The sequence below is a fragment of the Haemaphysalis longicornis genome, unplaced genomic scaffold (genome assembly GCF_048455015.1).
Source record: "Haemaphysalis longicornis isolate Haplotype H1 unplaced genomic scaffold, Haemaphysalis longicornis Haplotype H1 scaffold_9, whole genome shotgun sequence".
In the NCBI taxonomy this organism is placed as follows: domain Eukaryota; kingdom Metazoa; phylum Arthropoda; class Arachnida; order Ixodida; family Ixodidae; genus Haemaphysalis; species Haemaphysalis longicornis.
The window spans coordinates 112,714,141-112,740,679 of record NW_027526460.1 but is presented as its reverse complement, the minus strand read 5'-3'; the positions used below and the strand labels follow the sequence as shown (position 1 = coordinate 112,740,679).

Below are 26,539 nucleotides of genomic sequence, written 5' to 3'. Positions count from 1 at the left end.
ACTTAAGATTCGTGTTTTCTTTTATAAAGAGAAGGAGAGCGCATCCGGCTTCGTGTCGCGCGAAGTAAGTTTTTTGTAAATTATTTTTTAGGGTTTTTAAAAGGCTGACGGATTTTCTCTACGCAGTGCTATTGAACTCTAACGTGAGTATTCAGCGCCGAAACGACATCCAAGTCGAGGGGCACGCCACAGTAGAGGGCTCCAGACTCAACTTGACCCTCCAAAGTTCTTTAATGTCCGCCGAAATATCAAAACAAGTTCATTTTGGTAGCTCCGCCTACGCCTGCCATCACGTACGGCGAGAAGTAGTCTTATTTTTGCGGTTCTATTTGCTGGTATCAGAACTTCTTGAGTGAAGTTCTCCCATTATGCCTCATTCGAGTCCCCCCAATTCGCTGATTAACGGTGAATGCATTATTAAGGACACGCCGTGCTTCTTTATGTTTCTGTGGACTTTCGCAAATACACAAGAGGATGCAAATGCCTTCAGCTCCTTTACCGCCTTCCCCATCCCTGTCTAGATCTTGAGTCACCCCTTCTAAATGAAGAATTTTAATAACAATAATTCACGCACAGGCCACAAGCTCCGTCATGGGCCCTCTGCCTCAAGGCACTCTCTAACCGCCTTTCTAATCAATCTACCACTGCTTTCAATTTCAGTAGAAACTTTTATGAAGAACCACTTTGCCAACGCCAGCTACACTCACGGACATTGTGTAACTGGCACACCTCATCCCTGCCACCTCAATGTCTCCGCTGCGAATCCTCCACATCTCTCACAGCTAATGAGGCACGGTCCGAAATTCAGCCGGTACAGAACATTGACCCCATCTCTAAATGCATCCCGCTTACACATCAACCCTCATACATCGGACCCCTCCACGCTGTCCCTCATTGCACACTACTCTACGGACAGCAGTCCAGCGCAAGCAGTACAAAGCCCTGAGTCTGTTCTCATCGCCACACGTGACCTACGCTGCCTTCTCAAGGGGCTCACCAGTCTCGCTGCTGGAACGCCAATAGGCCAGATCCTCAAAAGTCCCAGGCCTCAAACACGCCTACCTTGTAGTACCACTTGCCACACTTGACCTATTCGCCCCGAGATCGAGCACAGTCTGCCCCTGGCGGTGGAGGGACGAACCATTCTGTAATTGCCACTCTCTCGTCTTCTGCTCGTTTACATTGCACATTGCGCAAGAAGAGTGCTGCACTTGGCTGGCAGTAAGCAATAGCGTAGTTAACGCTGCTTGCGGATTTTATCTAGGAACGCAATAATCAGCGGCCGTTGCGCTATAATATGCGCTAGTTTCGTTCCATGAATCACCATTGACGTAGCCACCAGCAACGCAGTAAAAACCAAGAAACGCAGTAAAAACATTGTTTTGACAGTTTGCACTCTTGTTACCGATGAGTGCAGTCGTCTTACGTACTTGGAACGTCAAAGGGTGCTTTTTTGAAGGTAATGTGGTGGTTAATTAAAGGACAACAGTTAACTCCATGAAACGGGCCAGAGACGACACGACCCGTGCAAACCCGTAGATTTGCACACCATTGTAAAATTTCGCGGTGTCCTTTTACTGAGAAAAAAAAAACAATTATTATGCACACGACCGGGTTGCTATCGCCCATGCATTATCGGGGACGTATTTTACACACGCAAAAAACCTGTGTGACTGAGCCCAAGACCACGGGTTCGATTCGCGGCCGCGGCGGCCGCTTTTCTCATGGGGCGAAAAGGGAAAACGTTCGTGTGTTCAAGATTTTGGTGCACGTTAAAGATCTCCAGGTGGTCAAAGTTAGCCCGAAGCCGTCCACTACGGCGTGCATCATCGCCTGTGTAGCGTCGGCTCGTAAAACCTCATAATCAAATCAAATCTAGCCTATGTGAAGAAATTTACCCGATTCTTTTCAAAAATAGGTACCATTTTTGGAATGTCCTGGCTGATACTGTTAGCGACGTTGTAGCTTATTTTCATGTATGATTTAAAGCATATTTTTGTGGATGCTCGAGAATATTTCAGGCGGATATCTCTCGGATAGATTAAGGCAGTTGGGAGTTCGCGTCTCTCCTTAATAAAACAATAAAAGTGGCAGCCATGAAGTGCTAAATACCGTGGTCCTGTCAGGTTTAAGCTAGTTCAGTTTTAGTCATTACTTTTGACCCATTATTAGTACTCCTTTCCCCATTTTCACCGTTTTACGAAAAAGGAGAATATGTAGGCGGCCGTATCTGGTTACGTGGTCTTTTTACCTACTGCGAGAAACGACTTTGCCTTCCCCTACACCGTTTCTATCCCTCATTTTATGGTAGTTCCTTGACTCTTTTTATTTAGTCTACTTGTTTTCTTATGAAAGGGATAACCCCCAACTCTTCACTAAAATAACAACCATAAATACAGAAAACAACATTGCTATTGAAAGCAGCGGCAAAAAAGCAGTTCTCGTACAGACGAGCTTTTAGTGGCCTCTAGCGTCTTCTATTACGAACCGTTCTTTTTTTAGTCTGTCGTGTGCGGCACGTGGCGACGATGAATGCAAGTTTTGTTCATGCGTGTTTTGCTTCCATTACAACCGCTTTTGATGGACGACGAACCAAGAACGCGAAAAGGCGGCATCAAGGACGATAGGAGCTCGGATATATTCTTTCTTCGGTAATATCCCCCTGGTCCCTTCTCGATTACGGTCAACTTCACCAACCGCTACTGAAGCGGATATGTTGCCGGCCGACAAAGCCACCGCCGAAGTGCCGAGGAAATGGAGAAGCGAAATGAAAAAAACACCTGGCAACAAAGCGAGTTATTCAGGTTGCTGGAGCGCTCTAGACTCACAAAAGGGATCCCGGCTCGTCCAATTGTGCTTCCTTGCAGGGCATGAATAACTTGGGTATTATTATCGGGGGAGACGTTGGGGAAAGATTTACATGCTTGTTGAAAGTCCGTGATGGCGATTCCAGCCTAAGAATCACTTCCGCGTATGACCTTTACAGGATACTGACACAGGTAGACGGCGTGCTACGAGCTCGCAAAGTCAGCGGAGTCGATACGAATGTTTTATAAATGCTCTATAGATGCCGTTTCATCCGCGGTAGAACGAATTTATGTAGAGCTGGAAGGCTATCGTAAAACACGTATACTTCGATGAAATAAATGATTGGATTGGCAAAACACTCACTGCAGCACTTAATTCAATGCCCTTCTACTCTGTCAAGAAGGATGAAAGCGAAGCTGTGGCGCGTTATGTCAGAGTCGTCTTGTCGGCTAATTGTCTTATGATTTGTTTCGGGATAGTTTCGGTAAAACAACTCCAGCAGTTTTCTGTAACCATACTCTTTCCGCTGATGGCCACGTATTGAACAGTGGTTCTGTAACGTTAAAAATTCACTCTAGACTAATACCCCTACTACACTAGCGTCCGGATGTCATTTGAACCAACTGTCATTTGATTCAAATGCGAAGTTGTGCTGCTCCACTGGCTTTTGAAATTCCATTCGGTTCAAATGACATTCGAGCCAAATGAGCACCCAGAGAGACATTTGGAGCTCTCGAATGCCATTTCTAGCACTCTGGCGCACATCGTTCCAAATCAGCATGAACAAATACATTACTGGCGTACTTAAAACAAGCAAAATAATATTAATTGCGGAACTTTGTTTACTTGTAATTCACTTAAATCATGATATCAAGCACCAGTGCGAGCAAGCGACAAACCATTTTTGCCAGACAGCAGATAACAGAACAAAAAAAAAAAACTCGATTGCGACCCAGAATTAAGCAAGAACATTGTCAAAGCTTGCGTTATTTATAATTTGATATCAATTTAAGGCCAAGGACTGCTACAGGCCTTGCCCCAATGACCTCCCCCTCCTACAAGCAGTGGGTGAACCGCCTGACGAGCCCGGACCTTGGGATCCAGCGTGAACTGGGGAAGAGGGCCTGGACCGTCAGCCGAGCTCAGGGTATCCCGGAATAGGGAAGCCCCCGACCGGGCGGGTGCCCTAACATCTGCACCAGCTTGGCAAATAAAGATTTATTCATCATCATCATTGCATTATTGTGCAACCACAGAACTGGACAGCAGCACGGCGAGCGATTGTTAAAGCTTTCAAGTGCCATCAAAATTGCACTGCAGCATGGCCGATTCTGAATGGCATTCGAAGGCCCTCATTTGAGCAAAATACATTCGGTACGAAAGACATTCTGACACGAGTGTAGCAGGGGTATAACTAACCTTGACGAGTAAATGAAACCTGATGTAGCGGTAGGTTCTTCTCAACGGCTAATTTTCATTCGATTTGTTTCGGGACACTTTTGATAACACAAGTGTTTTCTGTAATACTCCCTCCGCAGATCGTCATGCTTCACTGCGCAACACACAATGTGAAAAGCCAACTCACAAAAACCAAGAGTACACCTAAAGTTGGCTTCACGTCTCAACACAAGCGCTTTGCTAACAAGCAAGTTTTTTAGGGGAAATATAAGCTCTTATAGCAAAATATGAAGGCTCGTAGACCTTATTATTATTGTTTTATGAATTTTTTCATGCGCCTAAAGTTGTGGCCCACAGTTTTACTACCCGGGCATTTGAGTGAGCGCCGCAACGCGTCCCTACGCTCGTGTACGGTTCTTGCCTACGTCGCTCTGTTGCCGGAGACAATCGAATGAATCCCAGCCATAGACAGCTACCCTGTTTGAAGTCACGCGAACGTTCAGGCCGTTTTTTGAAAGCAATGATCAGCGATGTACGAAATGCATATAAGCAGATTCTACAATAAACGGCTAGCTTGTACAATTGCACTATATATGCGAATCCATCCCCAGCTTATCTTTCATTTACATTATCATAATCATCACCACCACCACCATCACCTCCAGCAGTGTCTTCCGGCGGACTTCCACTTGCTTCTATTTTGCGTCATCTGGATTAACACTCGATCCCTGGTTATCTCGTTAATCTACACAAGCTCTCTAATTTGCCTGTCCCACTTAAGCACACTGACGAAGATAGGGAACATTAGCCGTCCAGCGAGTGCCTCATTAATCTAGAACGAGAAAGCAACCACGGAGAGCCGGTCTGTTGCCAGGGGCTTTCAGGTGCGGGCTTAGCGGTGACCAGTATACCCCGCGTGGGAGGCGGCTCTATATAAGAATCTTCAGCCGAACTACAGCCGGGTATATAGGCCATGTGGGTCGCGGCAAACACGCCAACGAAATCGTTGCGTCAAAGCCTAACTGCTGGCTGTAATCACGTGAGAAGAGTTTATTGACTCGGGGTTTAGGATCGAACGCCACTCACATGCGCCAACGACTGTTGCTACGCGCCTCCCACGCCCTAACCAGCGGAGGCAAGCTCGAAGGGGCCGCGTTGGTCCGAAATAGAAACCTCGCTTGTACGTGGGCGCTCTTTCTAGCCAGCGGAAAAAAACACGTCCTGAGCGTAGGCCCCTTTTCAGGTCCGTTCGTCGGAGAAGAAGCATCCCCATTTAGGGGAGGTAACCGGAAGGGATAGGAGCGGTTTTTACAGTTTATTGACAGGGTTTGCGTTTACATAGACGTCTGTCGCGCGCAAGTGTAGGGCGATACAAGCGTAGTACGGATTGCATTAGGGATGTCCTCGAACTCGCATTTCGCCCGCAATGCTATTGCTGGGCCGTATTTGCCGAGTACACAATTGACCCAACCCTGCATTTGCACAAAAATGCATTACTGGTGAAGCTCACAATTTAATCGTTACAGTAGCGCACGGGTAACTGGTGGTAGGATATTTTAACACGAGTGTTTTATTCGTGGATACACAGAGATTTCACTGACGTCATGTTCGTCGCGGAAATGACGCCACTACGACGAAACAAGCACCCTGTAAAGGGCGCACCTCTGCACATTGGGTCTTCTTGCGGGGAAGCAACCTTTAGTACTAAAGAGTACGTTATGCTTAGGGTTGTTCATTTTCGGGTTTTATATTTTAACACGAAAGTGTTTCATGCCGGGATACACCAATATTTCACTGACGTCATATCCGTCACGGAGCCGAAGCGACTCGCCAGCAGGACGTCGCTCGCCAAGCACATCCACAAGAGATCCGCCGACCCGCAAATCATGTTCAGCTGCAGATTTCACTGCACATTTCACTTTCGTGTTTTACCGATTCCTATGACAGAGGAATCAACCAGTTATTTTTTTTAAATCTCAACATAAAAACAGTAAACTTTAAGAAATAAGCATCTTATATACCCCCCCTCCCCCCCCTCCCCCCCCCTCCCCCCCCCACAAGACGAATACATAAGTAAAAAGTACAAAGAACACAGACCGAACCTGGGAAACAAATATGCGAAAGCACCAGTAGTGTAATGCCCTGAGTCTCAAAAAAAAACTCATGGTTTTCGAAGTTAACACACAGTCGTTATAATACTGTAAATAAGGAAATCGGGCGGAAGAAAAAGACTAGCCGCGTATGCGCTTCCTTCCCTGTAAATGTCGTCGAAAGACGCTCCTTCCACATAAATGCCTATCATCTGTTTTTCGCCGACCTCTCACGATTCTCCCCCTTCCATCTCACTCGTTTCACGGTAAATGCGGTGGAGGTTGAGTAAAGTCAATTCAATTTTTCCGCGTTCCATTGCTCGCGCGCCATCTACTGATACCTTTCATTGCTTTTGGACTTCTTTGAATGCCTCCACGAGGTCTTGTTCGGGCGCGAGAGCTTATTGCATGTCTTGATGAAAACATTGTTTTCAGCGCGGATTTCTTATTTGATATCACAAAAAATTAAGAAAACGTGCGTTTTTAATAAAAAGAACACAACCTAGTACCAATTCAGTATTGATGTTTGGCCTCAAATATGTCTCATGTTTTTTTTTTTTTTTTTGCTTAACAATGTTGACAAGTATGAGGAGTTTTTCCAGATGTACTGGTTTGGAAATATTTTGCCTATATAAACTGCTCTTCTCACAAGTATTTTATCTTTTGGCCGGGTGGCTGGATCGAGGGACAGACAGAGGTATACGCATACAGACCGACAGACCAAAATTTTCGGGTTTAAGCAGCCCAAGAAAGGCTATCGTCTTTAAAAAAATCCTAAACGAAGGAAACCACCCTATAAATAGGCAATAGTACACACTTCTCGCAGTTTCTGTACACTTTTTTAGGGGCGAAGCCCCTTACGGGCTCGGGTTGTCGGTGTCTCATGCCGTCGTCGTAAGCGTCGTCTCATGTAGTCACGGTACTAAAACGCCCAGACACTCGTTCCGCCTCGCGCTAGAATGCAACGCGTGCTAAACAACACCGGGACACTTGTTCACGCCTCGGCCTGGAATGCTTCGTAAGGCGTACTGAAAAAAAAAAAAAAAACACTGGGACACTCCTTTACGCCTTGCGCTAGAACGCTTCGTGCTTCAAAGACACGAGACTTTTACAGCGAAGCCATATACCTCTACCCCTAACGCTTTCATCTCCGTTGGCAAAAACGCCAAGGCGCCCTGAATACACTTCAATACACTGCATGCTTCTCCCCTCCGCAGGTTTCACGTTAGTGGAGATGGCCCGGGATTTTTTTTGCAATAAGCTTTCGCCTACGTGAACAAAAGAGAAACGACGGGGGCAAGAGTCAGGGTGATGCCTTGTCCATCGTGTACTGTAATCTTGCCGCAACTTTTGCGTGTCGGTTTGAAATCAGGTAACGCCAACACCGCGCACACGGTGGTACTATAAACTGTCATCTGTGCACATTACACAACAAAAGCGACAGTTCCTTGACAGTATACACTCGATATCAAAACTTGAATATGCCTCCGCCATATGGAACCCGCCCCAAAAATATCTCATAAATGATCTTGAATCTGTTCAAAATGGCGCCGCCCGATTTATTCATTTCCTGTACTCGTACAACGCTAGCGTTTCATCTTTGAAGGCACGATCCGGTTTATCACCACTCTCTGTCCGCCGCCGGGTCGCCACCCTTTCCCTCTTTCACAAAATTTTTTATTCTTCACTAAATGTAGCCCCTTACATCCTCCACCCGACATACATTTCACACCGCACCGGCCATCCACTTCAAGTGTCCCGTTATCGTACAAGAACTGTCACCTTCACCGCTTCGTTTTTCCCCCGTGCAGCCAAAGGTTGGAACGACCTTCTCTGCTCCATTGTTTCAACCACCTGCCAATCAAACTTCATAGCAAATGTCAGTAGTCACCTGTGTTCATAAACTAATGCGTTAAAATGTTTTTTTTTTTGTATATCCACCCCTTATGTAATACGCCCCAGTGGGGTCCTTAAGGAAATAAAAATGAAACCAAATGAAATAGTACGACGGGATTGTTACTTTTGAGGTGGGCTGTGTACCTGGAATAATCTTCCGTGGTAGAAACACTGCTCAGGTTATCTCACGTGACATGTGTACAGGAGCAGGTGATTACTTTTATTTAAATGGACGGTTTGTTGGAGGCCCAGCTGGAAAGAGGTGGTTGGGTAAGAGTGGGGATTTGCGGCAGTTCGAGACAAGTGTATAGACGCTCAGACGTCTGCACTGTCTTTTTTTTTTTAGTATTGCTCCGAGTAACCGTCCTCTGTACCGCGTCGTGCGTGGGCAGTCGCCTAAATTTAGCCGCGCCGCACAGCAGTTGATTCGAACGCACAACAGCCTACTAATACGGACGAGCGAGCCTGGAAGTGGAGATTACAGCGCTAGATCATTGTCCTTTCTGGAAAAAAAAAAAAAAAAAAAAACGAACATCGGTTAACAGGTCCGCGACCTTCTGAGGAAATAATTCCCTTAATCCGAAGCCTTTTGTTGATTTGAGAACTAAAGGAGATCTCATCAAAGGGGAATCGGTTTTGCCGCCTAGAGGCGCTTCGTATGCCACCACCCCCCCCTGCTGTTTTCGTTTAGCACAGGAAAGTTTACAAGCTATGTTTCCCTTTGCTTTTTAAGTTTTTTTTTCTTTGAGGATACAGGGGGCTTTTTATAGCTGCTGTAGAAACATTTATTTGAGCCGATAAGGATAAAATAAAATAAAGCTGAGGGGCGTTTTCTTGGTTTAGAAAGCCTCGAGCGACCGCTCCTGCTCTAGCACGGAAGATAAGGGGTTCCCGAGTTTGGAGCTCAGAGCTGGTCAGACCGCACTCCTACTGCTCTGGAATAAGGGAAGGGAGGGGATTTGGGTGGTCGGGACATACGCAAAAAAGATGGCACGTCGTGTTGGGAGGACGGCAGGCTGGACACTTGTAAGAGTATGTAGTGTGGGATGTGTGATTAAGGATAGGGGTGATTTGTTTGCTCCATGGTCAGACGTCGCGTTGACGGACGGGCAAAGGGTGGGTAATGGAGGCGTCTCTGACGGTAGCGAGATAGAGAGAGAGAGAGAGAGAGAGAGAGAGAGAGAGAGAGAGAGAGAAAAGCTCGTTATTATAGAGGGAATTTCAAAGACGTTTGCCGACATGCGTCCGCCGACATGCTTCTCTGCTGGGAGGGAGAGGGGAAAAACTAATAAGAAAAATCAATAGAAAAAATGAGAACTTTAGAGTTACGTAGTGCCCTGAAACACGCATGGACAGCAGTGAAAGCTTCTTCGTTTGACCGAAATCTTTCCCAGTGATCCAGATGTCAAAGTCTGGAAACAAAAAGATATCCCGCAGGTTCAAGTCCTGTGAATATGGTGGGTGAGGAACTAATCCATAGCTAAATTAATGCACTTTTGTTATTGGGATGGTCGATCTCTGAGACGATGTGTTGTCTTAGAGGAACAGCACGTTCCTGTGTGGAAGCCTGTGCCGACTTTTTTGGGGGGGCTTCTCTTTTCAACAGTGCTGTAAAATTTCATAATAGTCGCGTGTTAATGTTTTGCCACTCTTCAAACTATTCCGTGGCTTTTTCAAGAAGAAAAGTGTAGTGGTGAATTCATACATATGTGGGGGTGTGTGTTGCGTGCATGTGTGCTTCAGCGAGCGCATTCTCACGCAACAACTACACACAATCCACGTCGGCATTGCCAACAGCGATTCAGCAACTTTTGATGGGCTATTATAATCCTGTACAGGAAGGTGTCTTCTAGTCGATTCATTCAACCCATTCCAAATGCAGGCTTAGTGAGCTCAATTTTTTCAGGCTACATCTCGATATCAGCCCGACAGCATTTCGTCGCCCGGATGATTGCTGTGTTCTCGATAACGTTCCCGTTGGCAAATAAACGTGGATCGGTTTTTCGTTCGCCACGGATTCCGCGTCGGTGTCTTCCACCGCGGAACACTGCGCCTCCTTAGTACTTCGTCGCTTCTTCTTGGAGATTGCGCGTGGTAGTTTCCAAGAGATTTAGCTCTCGTATTTGAATTCTTAAGCAGGTCGGCTTCATGATAAAAGCCCGAGTATAGTCGATCGTCGTCTCGAGTGCGGCCGTATTTTGCGGCGCGCGTAGTTTTACGCGATAAGGGAAGCGTATGGCGTCCGCCCCATTGTGCGGCCACGGTCATACTCTCCGGCGCTCGGATTAAGGCTTCCACGCGGAAACGCGGGCTGCGCGGTACAACAGAGAAAATGGCGCATCCGTTTAGGCAGCGGGCGCTTTTATACCCAGTACACGCTGAAGCTAGAGCCAGACGTCTTTATCGCGGAGCCGTCGCGACGGCTTAATTTCTCTGCGCGGCTATGACGACAGCATCCGACGCAGATGCGGGGCGGGCGGATTTACGGTCGCGTCCACGCTCGGGTTGTTTGCGGTGGCGCCCGTAATGTCCTCTCCGTCTATTCATACCACTTTTTGTTAGTGCGGCGCAAGCTTCTCAAGTTTCCGAGAGCAAGTAATGATATTGAGATAATTTGGAGCGTGTTTGCGGGCGTATGTGTACGCCTATCTGCGTTGTGACTGCGTGCTTGCCAGCCGGGTTTACTGTTTTGAAACGGCTCACTTCTAGCTCATTATTGCTCGCTGCAGGGTGGTTTCCAAGACAGACGCTTGAAGCCTTTTCTCTTTTTTTTACGCGCATTGAGTCTCGTTTTCTCGCTACCACTGCGTTTCTTTGTCATTCTCTTCAAAGGGGCTGGATTTCTGGTACCCCAGCATGGTTTCATTGGGCTGTTCGTGCAAAGAGGGACCATATTTTAACGCGATCTTAATGAGAAGCTTACCATTTTGATATTCGAATCTTTATTGACTTTCCATCGAACAACTAGTTCGAAAAAGCTAAATAAAAACAATTTCGGGGTGATTACACGTCTCCCGTACGGCTGTTACTTCGTGGGGTATCCGCTGCCGCGGCGATGAAACTACGAAGAGACAACAGGACGCCCAAATATATCCTTCAAGGCGGAAATACCGTATTAGTATTTGCATTCTTTCTACGGGAAAATTAGACTGACGCGGCTATTTGGCTCTAGCCGTAATCAATAGCTAGAGCCAATGGACGTCGCATTTGCCTCATGCCCAGCCTGGCCCAAGTATGGCGCGTGTTAGCTGGGACGCTGCCATCTCATATACCGCGATGTCGATGGGGCTGCAGATGGCTTAATGTCTAGGGGATAAACATGGCGTAAGTATCGACGCTGAGCGCTGGGAATCGACGCTCCGGTTTCCCCATCATTTCAATGTCAAAGCGAAAATTGCTCGGGGTGGCACTTAAACCTGCCTGTGTACTCAGAAGGCGAATGCCTGGCGGTGCATATCGAAGGCTTCGTTACTGATACATTGTATTTGCGTTTCTTCCTTCGCTATCGCTTTCGTTTCTTTGCCTCTTGACGTAATTGTTCAGTGAGACAGACCCGACACCTTCCCTGCAGAGAGTTCTGTGCGGCTGGGTTTCCCCTGTTGTACTCAAGTGCGTCACGTGCATGTGTCACGTGGCACGCAGTACTATACCGTTTGTTCTACCGTTGCCAACGTGCGGATACGTATACATATATCCATGTGAAACCATACTTAATATATGCCTTCGGAGCACTTTTGAAAGGCATCGTGGTGACGAGTTTCGTTTATTGTAGTTCCTTTCCTTTTCCCCTTTGTAACGCTTTTGAACGTTCTGCTACAACCTATCCTACGCGGTAAAATGGCTCGTTCAGGGCGTAAAACTAATAAGATGCAATACCATGAACGTCAATGTTTACGAGGAGAAAATCGTGGGTTCAAATATCGCACGCAACTGAGGCGTTATGGAAATCAGTTCTCCTTCAGCGGGTAGCTTTCCGCTTACCATTTACAAGCTTGAGCGAGAACCTGAAGGGCGCCTCTGGCGCTTTCGCGAAAGGTCACAGGCTTGGGAATAAAGAATCGCAAAACACGCTCAACACGCAAAGTCCGCCGACCTTTGAAACATGTTTACTTCGACCGCACAGAATTTACCTCGGTTGTCATTCGAGAGCCTCGCAGAAAGAAATGGTACGTTGATTTCTCTCTCTCTCTCTCTCTCTCTCTCTCTCTCTCTCTCTCTCTCTCTCTCTCTCTCTCTCTTGAGAAACAAATTGTTTCGAGCAAAACACGCCAGTCGTCGATTGTTTGCAACGCCATTTTGCGAGCAGACGTCTCCGTAGTGTCGTAAACACGTTACGGACAACGCAATTCCTGAATAACGGTCTGCTTTCACAATCCATTTCGAAACACCTTTCTGCGGGGCTTACACAGACGCATTTTCTGTCGCTGATTTATGTGTGGCGCTCAGGCTAGGGGCTTAATTTATCCGCATAACTGCGTTTTGCCTGTGAACAAAATTCGTAATGCTTCACGTGAAATGTTTGGTTAGGACTTTTTTTTTTCACATTTTGTTGCGTACGTTCCGGAATGTACGAAACTTCCAACCTTCAACGGTCGGTGCTTAGCAAAATTCGTTCGTTACCTGAAGAGCACAACAGGTAAATGATAGGACACTGATATTTTGTAAGTCTTTGGGCGTCTTTTTTGCTCCATTCCTCGCTTTACAATGTGGCTTTTTCTCTGTTCGTCTGGATGTCTGTGCTCAAACGCGCTTCCAGCCCTAGCTTATTCCTCTACTAAAGTCTTTCTGTGTTTATGCTGAGTTATGCACTCAACTGTTACTAGTTCATACGAGCAAATACCACATAACGGCCCGTGAACAGTAATATTTTGCGAACAAGAACCGAAAGTAGGCAAATTTTTATATCCAAGATAGATCACCGCATTACATTTTCACTGTCACAGTTGACTCAGAACGCCTGCATTTCGTTGTACGGTGGCACAGTCTACAAAAAAATGTCAGTTTACTGATGTTCGTATGTCAGAATACACATGATTTCTCTTTTAATGTGTAGCATTCTTTGCCGAGTACCCCCACAGCCATGATCCTATAACGCCCTGCATTTCCACGAAAATGCAGATTTGGCGGAAGTCACACCTTTAATTGTTATAATAGCGTAAATGGCGATAATTGGTCGGACAGAATTTTGAAAAACAAAAAAAAAAAACGAGAAAATAGAAAAAAAAAAATGTGACAAAAATGATCTGACAAAATAAGAAATAAGAATCTTATAAATCTGTCCCCAAAACAGCAGACTAAACAAAAGAAGTCCGTAAAAGAACATTCCAAATAAGAATAAAAAATAGCGCAAATGTACCAATCTTTCACATTGTATGACTTGCATCTTCAGAAGAAAAAAGCATAATTAGCGAAGTAACGGCACTTCATCGCAATAATAACATATATTGACATTCTTGGCAAACAAACACAAAAGAAAAGTTAGGAAGAAAAAAATATTCCAACGTCTCTCGCTACTCATAACCATATTTGGCTGTAAAGAACTCACACTCAGGACAAGCGGCATAAGAATGCTACGCATTACTGCAAAATTCTCTGAATTTCTGCAGATTTTTTTTGCAGAGACGGGACGGGCATGATCGGTGATTCGTTTATTAAACCGGCAGGAAGTTAAATAAGGTGAATGGAGGCGTGCTAACAAAGTATTTGGCCGTCAAAAATAAATAGCATAAACAGGTGGGGAATTTGATTATATTTTGGCGGACTGCTATTTTACAATCTACGATGCCTCATTTTAGTTGGCTGATTCTGTTATATATTTCTACGATTAAAGCTGCTCGGTCCTAACGTTGTATTTGAAGCGCTGCGCTTTTTAATATGCTCATTTCCATTTGTATGGCATTGCTAATGTCACGTAGAGATCCACTGGCAGTGCCAAGCTGTTTAGTCGGCTCTTACTGGGCCCAGTGACCTCTCTATAGAAATTTCCGGGAAATACACTATATATTAAAGTTTACTTTGAAATTTAGGCGTAAATAAGTCAGCCCAAAACATGGGTGGGATAAGTTGATCCGCTTTCGTGAATTGAAAAAAAAAGTAGGTGAGAAGCCATTATATAGCTTAACTAGCCACACATTCATTCATTCATTCATTCATTCATTCATTCATTCATTCATTCATTCATTCATTCATTCATTCATTATTAGCGCAGAGGTTGAAAGATGAATCACCCTGACGAGGACTCCGCCCCTCTGCCGTTCCTCAGCCGTTCGTATGCATTTCACACAAAACATCACACAGAGAGAAGTGAGACGTTTTGACAGAATACATGCGTTCTTCGTCACTCGAAACCTCTCCTCCCTTATCAGTGAAACGCGATAACTAGTGACACGTGTATGTACCTGTTTTGACACGTTAATAATGGGTTTTTAATGAATAATGGTTTTTTTAATGAACAAGCTTTTCATAAACAGGGCTTGCATCGTGTTCTTTTTTTTTTGCCATGTATAGTCATGATCGAATTAAACGCGATCACGAGGACATAAACCAGAACACACAAATACCGAGGGTTTTTTCCATGCAAGCCAAATTGACGTGTGGCTTAATTGCAGTGACAAAGATGATAAGTATGGCTTTCAAGAAATACCGATACCGCGCCATTATTGGACCTCCACGAGCACCATTTTTCAATTCTGTGTGCTGTGGTTCATGTTTTCGTATTCACATCTTACTTGTCCTTGACTGTACGTGTGTTTTAAGTTACAGTTAAGTACACCAACCGGCTGGTAAGTTGCTCTGTCGACCTCGCGCTTTTCAACTTCTGATTTCAGAAACAGGTGTCGACTTATATTCGCGTAACCAACACATAAATACCGAGGCGTTGGTTTTTAAGGGAATCGGCACGGGAATGTGTCGAGATGTCGTCTGTGGGAGCAGTCTGGTTGCCTTAGCTTATTTCCAATGCACGGAATAAATGAATACACAAGGCGCCCTTTGAGGCCAGCCACCCGGCGAACTGCCACAGTGACGTCACAGGCGTTGAAAATAAATTGATGCAATTGCATCTCTCTCTCTCTCTCTCTCTCTCTCTCTCTCTCTCTCTCTCTCTCTCTCTCTCTCTCTCTCTGTTTTAATGCTAACCTATGTACGTCATCGTTATTGTTCGGCGCAATTTTCGCTCAGGCATAGTACCGAACAGCAATGTGTCAAAAACGGCGCCGTGCAAGGCTTCGAGTGTGTTGTCACATCCCGCGTCACCAATTGCACTTTAAGGGGGGAGGGACAGTAACGGTGTTTTGAATACACTGCAATTATGAACAAAAACTGAGCAATTGGACGCCTAACTCGCAACATCGCTTGCCCCGTTTTAACATTATATAGGGAGTAGATGGTGCTTGCAACACTCTTCCCTTATTATTTGACATGTGTTGCCAAACAAGAGCTTTCATTAGCTTCTTTGTCAATTTTTGTCTTATTTGTTGCTTACCCCAAAGCCGGGACATCTACAATCACTGGATAGTTTTGCTTGTCGCTCAAGTAGGGCTCCGAACTTCTGTTTTTTCTTGTTCCTGTGTAACATTTTAATCCTTTTTGTCACCGATTTTTTAAATGTTGTACTGGCTTTACCAAGGCGATCCCTGGATGATGGAATGAGGACCATTTTCTCGTTTTATACTCTCATCACTTTTGCAGGGTTGTAGAATATCCTAGACGTAAAGAAGTTCTGACAACGATGCGCTGTAGAAAGTAGTCACTTGCTTCCTACTTACGGAAGCGCACGGCGTTGGCAGGGACATCGCGGAAGCACATGGTGTCCTGAGTCGTCCTTACTTGTTGCTGGCTGAATTTGGCTGCCGCATTAGCAGCGGCGCACACGTAATTGTTTAAATTATAGCTCCACCTGACATTTTTATTTGAGTCAAGCAGAAGACGTATTACGGCTTTTTTTTCATGTGCATGTTACGTATAATTTGTCATTGCTTCTCGACACGCCATTTCTTTCTCAACATCCACTATTATATCGGTACTTCTCAAACAAAAGAAGGCCAGAGGCAAAGTCGACGGACAACTATTCTCATTCTTTAGGGGGAAAAATGCGGCTTCGTTGTGCCCTGCAGCGAACAGAAACTTTCTTCGGAGCAGTGTGGTACCTTATTATTAGCAAAGATTGCACGCAAAATACGAATAGCATAATACGGATGGCTCTGCGCACAGAGGGAGAGATAACAGAGGCAGACTTGGTTGGAAAATCGATATTAATCTCGCGGACCTTTTGTGCCGAAACCGGCGGGGGGGGCTCCCTTTTTTTTCCGGAACGCGCCAAGGGCTGACGTGAGTCTATCTTCAGCGATCGGAGATAAATTACGGCGAAATGCAGGCCATTGAGCAGCACAAAGGATGATGTCTGTGGAGTAATAGAAGGCCGCTGTAATAACCAGATATGGGGTACGCATAGCTTCTTTCACTACGCAGGAGTACCATCAAACGGGATTTGATTAAAGAGCGCGTGCGCACACCCGCAGGCAGATTGAATTTGCAAACTTTGTTTATTCTGGTATTACGAAACAATTTTTTTTTTCTTCCGTGACTAATAGTACTGCCACAGCTTTCATCTGCGTCGCCACCGGCACACACACACACACACGCACCAGTGAAGCAAGGTGTAGTACACGATTTGTCTATGCTGGACCTTTTGCGGTAATTATTCCTTGTATTTAATATAGAAACATTTGCCCCTCAAAAATCTAATTTAGAAATGAATCTGTCGGTGCTGGGAGGAGAAGAAACATGTTATATAGATTCTCCTCTAAACCTAATCTATGTTTCTGAAAACTTAAGGGGATTACGGGAGTAAGAGCAAGGGGGGCAGCGTTTCTGCCGCCGCACAATTTATTTATTTATTTATTTATTTATTTATTTATTTATTTATTTATTTATTTATTTCCTCCAAGGAGGCCGCGCGCGTCCTGGCGAGCGGTGTTCTTTCCACCCACTCCCACCCAGTTTTGCCTCATCACGACCCCAACTTGGACCCCTTTGAAGCCCGTGCCACCTACCAGTGATGTGCTAGATCTTGACTCCGCAGCCACATCCCTGCCAATGACTACCCGTTACCTACAGGACTGCCACGTGGCCTTCAGGTTCTAATCCACAAGGCTCGTGCTAGGGCGGCGCTTACAGAGGACATCCTTTTCAAGTGGCGTTCTTACATACCAAAGAAAGGGAGGCCACCCGTTCTCCCAAGCACTACCGCAAGCAATTCACCTCCTCCGGCATCTTTAGGAGCCACACCGACCATTGAACATCTCCTTTGGACGTGTCCAGGTCTGCACCCGGAGCGCACCTCTTTCAAACACAGCAGCGTTATGTGTTTGACGGAATGGCTCTACCCACCCGCAGCCACAACCAAGCAGGTGTTTGCCTCGTTGTGGGACTTCGCTCTCGCCACTGGCGTTCATCTGAGAATGTAAACTTTTCCCGAATTGACACCACCCTCCCCACCCGCCCCCACATAGGCCGAGTCGCCATCCTTGTGTCAATAAAGTTTTATTTATTTATTTATTTATTTATTTATTTATTTATTTATTTATTTATTTATTTATTTATTTATTTATTTATTTATTTACAAAATACCGCAGGCACGGAGCCCAAGAAGTAGTGGTGCTGACAAGAAAGAGCAAGAAAATGGTGACACATCAGGCCTAGCATCACACACACAAAAATGAATTACAACGGAATTCATCAATTACATTTTTTTACAAAAGAAAAGGGTAAGAGGAACATAGCCATCAAACAAAACAATGCAACAAAATAATGCAACAAAAAACAATGCAACGACAAAACAATGCGACAAAACGATGCTAACAAGGCAGTTGCTCCCGGCGACGTATCTGGTATGCCTGCGGTTTTGTAGCCGCCACTGTACGTGCAGCAATTGCTACCGATCATAGCGCCACCACCACGTATCCCTGGTGTCAGGCTGGGGGTGGGTTTCAAATAATGCGCGTCATGACAAATCAGCCTGTCAAAATGCATGGGTTTCGGTGCCAGTTGGAGATAACGGTGTTACGTCCACGCATACATTGCCCTGTGGTTGAAAAGAAACAGCGCAGAGCCTTAAACCTCGTATCTAAACTAGATAGTGTGGAAATATGGGTAAATCATTCGCTTCACACCACGGAGTGCCGCAGGAATAAGACAGGCCAAAGGGATCTCTAAATGAGAAATAGCTCGCTTTAATAGGGCGGAGGACGTTTGACGAAATTAATTACTGCTATGTTGAAATCATCCACTAGAAAAATAAATGGCGATCATCGATTGAAAAGTAAACATTTAATTTAATTTCTGCTTCGGAGGAACTGGTGACAAAACTCTCGAGACCAGCCGCACGGACTTCTTGTCTTCGTGTCACCAATCTTTCCTCCCTCACCCGGATCTCCTCCCTCACCCGGATCGCATCTGTAGTGTATGCTATGGTAACACCGTCCGGAGTCTGTCGCGCTGTCACTGTGTACTGGTTGACCGCTACTAGTTGATTCAGCCCCGCACCCACAGTTTTCGGTGGCGCATGCGCTGTCCCTTAACACCCGCTCACCCACCACTCCAGCTCATGACGACTTGCATAGCGTTGCCTGGTTAACCTCCCTGCCTTTCCTGTACTGTTTCTTCATTCCTTCGTCCTTCAGTGGTCACTGTACGGTACTATCCCCCCTCCTCACACCCATTTCTCTTGTGAGTAGCGACATCCCAATGTCGTTCATACTACTTCCGTAAAGACCAGGGCAGTGATGACGCTAAAGATGGCATGAGGTATGGAGCCACAGGAGCACCCACGAAAGGGCAGCTTTTTTTAACCAAGAATTAGGTAATGATATAAGGGGAAAAGTTCGCAAGAACGCCGATTTTCTTCTCTTCCTTTCTCTCACGTGTGTTCTTCGACGAAATGAATACAGCTTGGTGCGACTAGTTATTACCGCACTCAAGAGTCGCAGTCGGTGAGCGGACGACATGTTCTGTGAGGTGATACTTTAAAATCAAGGAATGTGCGTACTAGCTCTTTCGACAACAAGGAAATTTGTGCCAGGATGTTCCTACCTTAAATGTTTCTCGTAACTGCCCAACGGAAGGCGTTAGGGGGTACTCTGCTAACTTTATACAAGTGGTGTTTTTAGGTGTAGAGATGCTGATTTTAACGCTATTTCTTTGTTATTACTGAAGGGCCGTGCGACTCGGAAAAAAAATCCCGATTAAGGCTCCCTTACAATCAAACCATGTACCTTTGTCAACCCATGTACTAACCTTTGTACCCCTGTAAACGAAAGTTCAACGTTCTTTTTTTACAAAACCCTTGCCCTAAGGAAATCGGGGTGAATAAGTGGGAAAATAAGATCACCAAGGGAATTGTGACGTTAAACCTTCTGAACCGGCTGACTGGAGCTGGAATGCTGTTGCGCATGCTCAGGGCAAGGTTACGTATTCTGCGCATGCGCTGTTCCGCTCCTGTGAGCCCATAGTCGAGATACAGAAAAGGCGTAGTTAAAACGCGCTATTGGTGTCTAGTAACAAAATGTAAAAAACTGGGCTACAGTGGAACATACAAAAAATTGCATAGTTTGCTTTGTATTCACCTTGTAGCTAGAGCACTGCGTCCGCTCAGTAGAGAAGGATTCGTGCGATCAGGCGCAAAACCTTTCCCTTCCCACTGATGCTGTCATACAAGGACTGGGTTGTACACATCTGAACACTAAACCTACCTCCCTTAACGGCTCCCGAAAAGTAGCGGTTGATATCCAAGCAGGTCTTTAATTGGGCCTATGTCCCTGTGTAACGACACAATGGCTGAAAGGGATGGATAACATAACTATGACAGCACCGACTTTACGGGAATTTTTCGTTGTCAGAACAACTTGAACTTATTCCCTCTAAATAAAATTACTTGCTACTCCAGTCTGGTAGACCCTACAAATCCGGAGCCAACTGTTTGGATGGTTTTCATCGCTTGACAAGTGTGTACGACAATAAACAGGCATGCATATTTCTAAACGGTATTGGCCAACCAAAGCGGGAGTTCACCCAAGTTTTATGACATCAAATGGGATGGAAGTCAGCTGACCTTTCTATCAGGGACTCTCCAAGTGCATGAAATCGGAAAAAAAACCTCACGACAAAGGAAGATAGCAAGCACATGAGCCAGCCGGATACTCGACCGAATGAGCAAGCAAGCAAACAATCAAGTAAGCAAGAAAGAAAGCGAGCGAGCGGACGAGCGAACGTACGAGCGTTTGGTTGAGGGCGCGTGCTCCAACGACAGTAGGCGAACAAGGCACCAATCGATCACCAAGTAAGCAATTAAGTGAGCGTAATGTTCCTACACGACGGCACCAAAGCAACGAAAAGCCGGTAGGTAGCTTGCAATATCGACTACTGAGGACGACGCTGAGATTAATTCGCTGCTCTGTCAACGTCGAGCTTTGGACAGATATATTTTGTTTCCACCGGATGACCCTGCTGACGTACCGACGCTGCCTCCTCCATTTTTGCGTTCTGATTAATATGTACCAGTCATGCACAAACGCGACCACGAAAATATAAATCAGAACGCACAAATAGCGCGATTTCTTTTCATCCAAGTCTAATTGACGCGTAGCTTAATACAGTAGCCAATTTGGGAAATGTGGCTTTCCAAACGTACCAATAGCGCTCCATTATTGTACCGCCACGGACAGGATTTTTTAATTTTGCGCGTTCTGGTTTACATTTCCGTGTTCGATTTTCATTTCTCCGTGATTCTACGTCATATTTTCCTCTACACCAAAATGTAAAAAAATTGGGATGAACTAATTTACCACCTCCTCTACTTACCGGTAAATCGTGTATAAAGTTATGAATATAATTGCAGTGCAGCCTCATTGTACAGCGCAGTCCGCCCACTTAATCTACGGATTCGTGAAGCTCGTCGTAAATACTTGTCTGTTCTGGGGAGAGTCGGGGTGTGTTTTAATTTGATAAAAAGGAATCGCGGATTAGTGCTTGTGATTCCGTTCGAGTACTGGCAACCGAATATCCGCCCACGAGAATCGAAAGACGGGTACGATACAACTAAAGGCATTCACGTCTAATAATCACCATAGGTTTCCATACCGGCGTGAATGCTTTTCGGACACTTTTAGTGCAAGCAAAAAAGATTTCTGGCGCTTCTGGTTTGGGATTGAAGTTTCCGCTTGAAAACAGTCCCTTTATTAATGGCACGTTCAATCACAGCTAGCGCTGTCAGTGGAGTGCTAGTCGGGATACTCCATCGGCCACACCTGGCAAAAAATTCCTATGCTTGTAAAGGGTGCTCCGCCGCGCGCAGGTTCATAATGTGAAGAAGCCAACTTTAGGAAGAGGACCTTGTGGGGCAAAATGTGGGCAGGAAAGCAAGTAGGCTGAGAATTTGAACACAAAACTTCTTTTGTGTTTCTTCGTTGAAAATCACTATGACGACGCATACACTCTCCGGGTATCGGCCGAAAACCTGCATGCAAGCCAAAAGCGTTTGGCTTGTACACGAAAGCGTGTATCAGTGTAAAGGGACTGACACCTCGATGGGGTGCTGCCTGTCTGCGCATGCCAATATGCCTCGGATAAAAATTCAAGCTGTCACGGGAGTCGAAATCTTGCGTTTAGCAGGAATTTCTTAGCGTTGATTAGCCGCTACAGCCTGTTACCTACGTTTATTCCTTGTGTGGCAGAAGGAATCGCGTAAGCGAATGTTCCCAAGATTCAGTCTCCACATTCTTATTCTTATTTATTTTTTGATGCAGTTGAGTGCAAGGCGTTTATCTGAACACAGATCACATGTGTTCTGCACTGAACGCGAAAGCCTGGTAGTAAAAGTAGTAGTTTTATTCGAGTTATAGCTCAACGTAAAAATATCACTGGTTCGAACCGTGTACCTACGCGCAAAGCCAAAACACTGCTTACGGGGAATTTGTTCCCCAGCCAGAGCCCTTCACTGTGCTGAATATATCAAAAATTTCACTGAAATAAAGAAGCGCGCTGTCGAACTATTATTGTCGCCCGCGAACAAGCGAAGATTGCCTCCAATCTGAAAAACTGCAAGACAGCACGACCCAGCGGGGTTCCTCGGAGATAGCAGCTCCTCCTCTTTGTCTTACCTCCTAATTGCGCGATCGCTGATCGCACAGCGGCGCCATCTACAGGTGGGGTTCAATCAAGGTCGCAGCTTTCGCCGCTAACTTCCCTCAGCGCTCGGGAGCCGCATAATGGGAACAAATCGAGCCGTCGGGTCGATGTGCATAGATATCAGGCTGGCTAATAAGAATATTCATCACACACTAAAATACCTGTGTTCCCCCGTTTGGCGTTAATTAAAGTTTGGAAAAGCAACTTCCCGCTCAGAAACGTAAAGGGAAATATACCGCGAGTCATTGAATGAAATTATCTAAATATGAATACGTGTTTATTGACGACCACTCATAATTGAAGACCACATTACTCATTGCGACATCTACACCAGGAAAAGGACACAGGACACCAATATTGTTTTTCAGCAAATATCTGGAGATACCTTTTAACTGGATCGTGTCACGCGACCCACACGAAATTCTGACCCAAAATTCTTCGCAGAACAGCAGAATAGAGTTGACCTTTTTCCAGTCGACTCGTTCAGAACTCGTTCACTCCAAATGCTATGGGTCGCGAGTCGCCTCAGCCGCTAAGCGCTCTTTTCTGGCAAACATCTGTTGGACGCGAGACGCCGCTGCGCCCCCCGCCACTTCCCCCGCGAAACATGGCTGCTGTCGAAGCAGCGGCTACGACGACGCTACCGGTGTCCGGTGCGCTGTCCGGGAAAGCAGGACGTCCTCCGCTTACCTTGGCCTGTTGTCGGCGCTTTCGGCCTGGGTTCTTGGTCCTGGGGTGACGGCCCGGCGTCCTCCCGAGCTTCCCGTTCGTCTTTCGACAGAGGCTCGCTGCTCGGCCTCGGGGCGCAAAAAAGTACGGAGAAGAGGGCGAGAACCAGCGGTGTGCGCTCCGGCTGCCCGAGCGATGAAGCGACTAGTGCAGTGCGCCGCCGCCGTGGTTCCGTGGGCGTAGGGAAAGGCCGTCACGCGTGGGGAAAATGGGAAAGGCGGCGATGGGGACGAGAGAAAAAGGAAGCGTGCGCGAGAGTGCGGGTTTAAGGGAAAGGTTGAACTCGAGGAACGGGGGAAAGGACGCTTTCCCGTCAAGGTTGCGCAAAGCGTCTGCGCGTGCGCCGTTGCCATGACAACGCGATGATGCGATGCGCGAATGTTCTCTCCGTCTCCTGCTTTCGAAGGAGTCGCTGGATATGGTTAGAGTAGCGTCGCTCACCACCGGCTACGTGCCGGCGCCACGCAAGTTCGCCGTTGCCTCACCTTGCGACGTCTGGTTCGAATAGCGAGCGCTGAGGTGTAAAAAGCGTCTGGTGCCACGAGTAAAAGAGTTTGATTTTTCTTTTATCCCCACGAGCATTTTTTTTTCAGGGCGAATTGAGTTAAACCTTCTTCAATGCCAGGAGTCTTAATCGGCGCGCCTTTCTAGCTTACTTCCTGGTTGTGACAACGTGAGAGACGGACTGCGATGTGGCAATAGCCCAGTTCATATTAAAAGAGGACGGTTGTCCCCTTTGCTGGCGAAGCTGAAGAGGGCAGTCCCGCAGCTGAAACATACGATACGTGGAATGGCAGTCACAGTCAGCTTCGTTTATGTTACGCACAGGGATTGTCCTCACACGCCTCTGCATAGGCGACTTGGAATTATGCAAGTTTCCCCGCCCCCCGGGGAGAGTTTTCAATGGAAAGTCGGCTTGGTGTGTGACTTGTATTTCGAACACGCTCAAATCACCTCAAAATGCGGAAAAACAAACAATGGGCGTGTTTCTTTTTTGCTTGGCACCGGCGGGGGGCGTTGTGCTTTCACCGTGCCTATAAGGCTAGCAGATTTGTTTATTTTTGCCCAATTGTTCTTCTTTTTTAAGGCGAAAGTACTATAACTCTTATGACCGATCAGCACGTTTATATCTGCTGCCAAATGGACAGGCTTCAGTTACAACAGGGAAGACGTGCTGCACAAGGAGGCACCGCTTCTAGGCGTTCATTCTGAAGTCTGCTGCGATTATACATGTTACAGCAGCTGTGGCCATGGGTGTAGTTTAACTGAGGTTGGGGTTGGGGTTTGGATTAGGTTTTGGTTTGGCTGGATTCATTTCTGTTTGGTTGGGTTCGGTTCGGTTTGGTTGGTTTGGTTTGGTTTGGGTTGGGTTGGAGTTTGCATTTACGTTTGTCTGTGGATTTGGTTGGGTCTTCGGGATTATGGGTTTGGAGGTGGTTGGGTCGGCAGGTTGGTCATTCGGTTTTCTCATCTCGATGGAATGCGGTAGCCATTCGCATGTTGGCGGGTGTAGACCAATAGATGGGAGCTTTATGGTCCAATGCGCGCCCTCTTACTGAAACCGTGAAATATAAATTCGAAACTTGAATTCAGAAACACGGCGAAGAATAAGAACAAAAGAAACACTTGGGGAATAGGTATAATGAATGAAATTGCGAATCGAAAAAAAAAGTTTCACGCTTGAATTCGGGTGGCAATACCGACGCTTGGTTTTAGAGAGCGAGAGAGAGAGAGAGAGAGAGAGAGAGAGAGAGAGAGAGAGAGAGAGAGAGAGAGAGAGAGAGAGAGAGAGAGAGAGAGAATAAATCTGTATTTGTAGAGCAGAGGCTCATGTTTTGGGCATGTGGCCCCAAAGTAAAGAACAGCCATTCGTAACTCCAGCCAATTCAAAGATTTGAAGCGGTGTAGAATCACTCCTGCATGAAAGGGAATTAAGTCACGGCAATGTACGAAAAAAAAAATGTTGTTTGACTTCACATTTGTTCATGTAAGACCAGACATACCAGTGTTCATTTGATTCATTCAAGACCAGAGCGCATGGAAGCGCTCATCTGTGAAATGCTTTTTCGTATGCTGCTTGTCGCAGTTTCATGTAGACGGGTTTCACATAAATGACAATTTCAAGCATCTAGAAAACAGGCGACTTAGCAGTCGGCTAATTAACTTCACTGGGAGTTGATGCCAGCATAATCTATGAGCTCCCATTGTTTAGGATGAAACTGGACAGAAACAAACCCCGGGGCCGTCTACCAAAGATCACCCCACCAAATTGACCACTTCCTATAAAAATGTTGTTAAAGGAACACTGAAATTAATTTGTCCGAGTTTTTTTTGGGTTGTCTACTCCACCGCGTATTCATTCAATCTATGATTTGTCTTTTTAGCCGAGGTGTAAAGCATTTTTTAACCTGTAATGCACTGCTTTTGTTCGCGGTCGCCACGCCAACTACCCTTATGACGTCACATTGGTTTTTAATGTACTTTCGGGGTATCTTAGCTGTCAAAAATATTGATTTTCGCCAATTTCGTGGTTGATATCGACTTTTTCTTCGTTCACACACCATTTGTACATGTCTAGCATGCTAGCAATCAGTTAAATTCAACGCTGCCGAGCTGCCAGAGGGCCATCATACCCGAAATCAACACATCAGCGTCGCAAATCTAGTGCTAGTTCACTATATTTTTCTACAGAATCATACCCCCCCTTTAGGGAACGCGAGAAGTTATGGTTCACGGTGCGAATTGTTGCGAAATAGCTTAGGAAGAACAGTTGGGAAATGAAATGCTAGAGAGTGTCCCAGACTGCCTTTGCTAGTTTAACGGGATAGGGGGCCGGAAGGGGGGGGGGGGGGAGAGAGAGAGAGAGAGATCAGTCAAGGAATTCAATCTTGTTTGGGCGACAATGTAAAAAAAAGAAATGTCTTCTCATTCGGAACCAAGGGCATACCTAAGTAATGTATTCAGTAGTGCCCGAAATATTACATGTAATATAAGGCACTTTCAAACGCACTTTTGCAGTTGAAAACTCGGTGTAAATCTGCCGAAGAAAACCGGCAACGTGGCCGGCGTATTCGGATTTATTTATTTATTTATTTATTTATTTATTTATTTTTATTTATTTATTTATTTATTTATTTTTATTTATTTATTTATTTATTTATTTATTTATTTATTTATTTATTTATTTATTTATTTATTTATTTATTTATTTATTTATTTATTTATTCTCCAGTACAATATATACGTATACTCCTGTACGATGATCACGAGAGCCCCACGTCTTCGGAACTGGAGTGGCGGGCTATTTATATGGCCCTGGACTATTTATAGCAGCAATTGCCTCAAGGCGTCTTTCCCCGTGGGGAGCACCTCACCATTTACACAGATTCTCTTCAGGCCCTCAGAAAATTATGGCAGATTTTACGGCATGGCTG

At 45.7% G+C, this 26,539-nt stretch overlaps 1 protein-coding gene across 1 annotated transcript in view; it reads right to left on the bottom strand.

Moving 5' to 3' along the window:
* LOC144153614 (uncharacterized) overlaps positions 1 to 23,284 on the bottom strand; it is a 63,852-nt gene extending 40,568 nt beyond the window's left edge. The window contains exon 1 of the mRNA XM_077685264.1: positions 23,067 to 23,284. The gene's annotated coding sequence lies outside the window, so the exon portion shown is untranslated. The remainder of the gene's footprint in view (positions 1 to 23,066) is intronic.
* Between the last annotated feature and the right edge of the window lie 3,255 nt (positions 23,285 to 26,539).